Source organism: Nelumbo nucifera, chromosome 2 (assembly GCF_055504915.1).
Source record: "Nelumbo nucifera cultivar China Antique chromosome 2, China Antique-T2T, whole genome shotgun sequence".
Taxonomy (NCBI): domain Eukaryota; kingdom Viridiplantae; phylum Streptophyta; class Magnoliopsida; order Proteales; family Nelumbonaceae; genus Nelumbo; species Nelumbo nucifera.
In genome coordinates, this window is record NC_142650.1 from 93,997,522 (window position 1) to 94,001,802 (window position 4,281).

The 4,281-nt window shown below is 35.2% G+C and overlaps 1 pseudogene; it reads left to right on the forward strand.

Moving 5' to 3' along the window:
- The first annotated feature begins 616 nt into the window (after positions 1-616).
- LOC104590902 (wall-associated receptor kinase 5 pseudogene) lies at positions 617-3,689 on the forward strand (annotated as a pseudogene).
- Positions 3,690-4,281: the final 592 nt, after the last annotated feature.

Consider the following 4,281-nt stretch of genomic DNA (forward strand, 5'->3'; position numbering starts at 1 on the left):
CAGTGGTTGCCGTTATTGTGGAGTCTCTGCATAGCAACTGCGATCTCATCACCAACCATGGCTCCAGGCTGCCCAGACGAATGCGGGAACATCACCGTTCCCTACCGGTTCGGCTTTGGAGACGACTCAAGCTGTTACAGAGACGATGTTTTCCGGCTGATATGCAACCACAGTTTCACCCCTCCCAAATTGTTTTTGCAAAAGATTTTGATTGGGGAAGGCACAGGTGACCCAAACAAAGGTTATAACAAGTCTGATAAAGTAGTGCAAGTTAAAGAAATAACATTACAAGGCCAGTTCCAAGCCTTTTCATTCATTAGCTACACATGCGATAACTCTTCGTTTTCTGCTGGCCGTAAGACGTCCATAATCCACATGGACATGAAGGATACGCCCTACGCTTTTTCCGAAACCGGCAACATGTTCACGTCTATCGGTTGCGACAATCGAGCTTATATTGATATATCTTCGGTTATGGAAGTGGAGAATGGTATACGCATGATACCATTCAGAATGGATGTTCCAATCCCTCTTGCTACTTTGGAGAACCCGCGTTAAGTGACAAGAAGGATTATTGCCAGACCACCATCCCCAAAGGAGTGAAGATGTTTTTTTTATGAAGTTGGATGTCACAGAAGGCATTAGACAGGATTACAATCTATGCAGATACACTTTCATCGCTGACAAAGACTGGCACAACTTCTCCGGGGCGGACACCTTCAGCTTTGATTTCTATAATAGAAACGATGCGAGAGTTCCCACTGTATACGTCTGGTCAATAGAGAACGAATCCTGCGAGAATGTTACAATGAGAAACGCGACTACTTATGCATGTGGCAACAACTCCGACTGCTACAAGTCTCCAGACGGTATCGGATATCTCTGCAGATGTCTGAAAGGCTATCAAGGCAATCCTTATCTCGAAGATGGATGCCAAGGTACGTAATATTAAATTCATCACCTTCCTCTTCACCATCAGTCTCCTTAAATTCTACACAGGAAAAAAAAAAAAAGTCGTTCTAAAAATTTGATCGTTATTATTTGATCTAACCCGTTTTATTTTCATATTGTGTTTTCAGATATAAATGAATGCTCCGATCCAACCAAGAATGACTGCTTGTCGTCAACGATTTGCATAAATACGCCTGGGAGTTACAATTGTTCTTGCCCACCTGGTACAGAATGGGACGTAAGAAGAAACGGTGGTTGCGTTCCTCTTCCACCTTCACAGACAAAACTTCGGTTAATTCAAGTCTCCATAGGTAATACTTAACTTTAAATCTACACGTAATATGTATATTGTCTTCAATGTAATTCGGAAATCGCCACATCCACCAGTCCCCCAAACTCAGTTGTCAATTCCATTATTTGTCCAATCTCAAATAACTAATCATCAATTCCAATCCCCTCAAGATTCTACTGTTGTCGGCCCATAATAAACAGCTTGAAAAGAAATAGAAAAAGAATCCAAGGAGACTGACAGCGATAGGGGAAACCAGTTTCCGGATCGTAATTGGGTTGAAACCAGTTTTTGCCGTTCCAAACTAATAATTAAGTAATCGAAATTATATAGAAGCCCCATGGTTTTCTTGTAATTCTTCTTCATGTATTAAAGGGTTATATTTTGTAGACAGTATATACGATAGTTTTAGCTGAAATATACTTGTTCTATCAGCCTATAAACAGATTATAATTTACTGTATTTTTATTATGTTTACTAGTGTAACATGAACAAAGTTATACAATATATACTTTGATTTAACTTTTATAACCTGCATTACAACCTAGAGTTACAAATTACTTAGATCAGATCCCATTTAAATCTGAATTCATCCCGTATGAGCCAGATTCAAATACCTCCCGGGATCCTAGCAAATTGGGTCAGATCAGAAAAGTTGATCCAATTAGTTAACAGATTGAATTCAGAAGTAGCCCAATCCAATCCGATCTGTTAGTTATGAAATATTATATAATATATATTATTTACATATTATATTATATATGTATATTCTATATAATATTTATATAATATATGTTATATATAATATATTATATATATAATATAATGTATTATTTATATTATATTATCAAGATTTTTAACTACGTGTTTAATCAAATCAGATCAGATAAGATGTTCGAATTCGAATCCAAATCATGCTCTTAAAAGTTTGGATATACCCTTGACCAAATCCATTTGCAAATCTATTACAAGCAAGGCAATAGTATCTATATACAGTATAAATATAGATATATCAAAAATAAAATTTTAAGTTGTTATGTTTCAGGTAATTATAAGTTTCGAGTATAGTGGGTCTAATCGAGCCACATCGGACACAATTATTGAGATTAATAATTCGTTTGGTTGTGTCTGATTTTACAGAACTAATAGAGTTTGGTTCTGAACTGGTTTCACCCTATTCTAGGCCAGACCTGACCCATTCACAGCTATAGGAAGAAATGATAAAAATCAATGAATTGACTGCCATTTATCATCAAACCCCTCCTCTTTATCACTACTTAATATTACAACAAGACATAACCTTTAGAAATCTTTTGGCTTTTATCTGTCACACCTTTAGTTCATTATGTCTTCTACAGTATTATCTTCCTTGGAAGAAATGTATGGAGCCCAAATTCTGAATAACATTTCCTTTGGGATTTACTTTGACTCATGAAACTATTATAATCAAAGCTTCAAATGAAGACCCAAATTCGACCCTATTTATAATCAGGACTCAGTGTTCAGACCAAGAACCTCTGTAATAGAGTCGGATAGGTCCTATAGGATTGGACTAGATGATTAACAGATTTAATTAGATAGGGGGCAATTGGATTGGAAGCAGTTTCCCAATTTATGCCAATTATGTGTCCCACCTTGTATTAATATTTTTTGCAATTATTATTAATCATTTAAATTTTTAACTTTTACTTTTGTAATATAAAACTTAACCAATTCAATCAACAAGAACAGAATTGAAAAATGACAGATAGGGTGTGAGTTATAGGGAGACTCCTTTATGGTCATTAGAAGCAAAAAAACAAAAAAAAAAAAATCAAAACTTATGTAGCTTTTTATTTATTTAGTATTTACCATTTGCATTTATTTTATTTTTCTGTTTTTACTCAGACTAAAGCTCCATTACTATGCAGGTATAGCTTTAGGTATGGTGTTGCTTTTTGCTAGTTATTGGTTGTATCAAATTTGGAAGAAAAGACAAATCAAAATGCGCAAAGAAAAATTCATCAAAAGAAATGGTGGTTTGTTATTACAACAAGTCTCATCAAAAGAAAGTATTGTGGAGAAAATAAAAGTTTTTACTGCAGAAGAATTAGCAAAGGCTGCTGATCGATATAATGAGAATAGAATTCTTGGTCAAGGGGGACAAGGTACAGTTTATAAAGGCATGTTATCAGATGGAAGGATTGTGGCAATTAAGAAATTCAAAATAGTGGATGAAAGTCAACTTGAACCATTCATTAATGAGGTTGTCATACTTTCCCAAATCAATCATAGGAATGTGATTAAACTATTGGGTTGTTGTTTAGAGACAGAAATTCCTCTATTAATTTATGAGTTCATCTCTGGTGGAACACTTTACCATAATATTCATCATGAAAATGAAGATTTTCCATTGTCATGGGATGACCGCTTAAGAATTGCTACAGAAGCTGCAGGAGCAATTGCTTAACTACATTAGTGCAAGGGACTTTTGTATACCTAGACCCTGAGTATTTTCAATCAAGCCAATTCACTGAGAAAAGTAATGTTTATAGCTTTTTCTTTCATTTCTATTTTTATCTAGTTCTTCTTTTAGTCACTTCAAGCTTTGATTGTTGTTTTATTTTTCTTTTCATTGGTTGTTCTTTTGTGCCAGTTCTCTAGGTCAGAAGTCTCAGCTCTCATGTGATCCCACTGGACCCATTCCCATTTGTCTCTTCACGAACAACCTCTTTCGTTTTAAGAGGCCATGCTTCTGAGTAGGGCTGCCAATATTGGTCCATTTACAAATGGACTGGACCAAATCCGGCCAAACCCATACAAACCGGATCCAGTCCAGTCCAATTGAAATTCAAATGGACTGGATCGGACCCAATCCGGTTCAAATTAAATGTTCTCCTCACAAAATGTTTTCCCTAGAAAATATTTTGGTTGCAACTAAAATAATGAAGGGAAACAAAATGTTTTCCTCAGAAAATAATACTCAATAAGGAATAAATTATTTCTCTAATTTCTCAGAAAATAAACAAAATAGCTTCCATTTCCATTTGCAATCAAACACC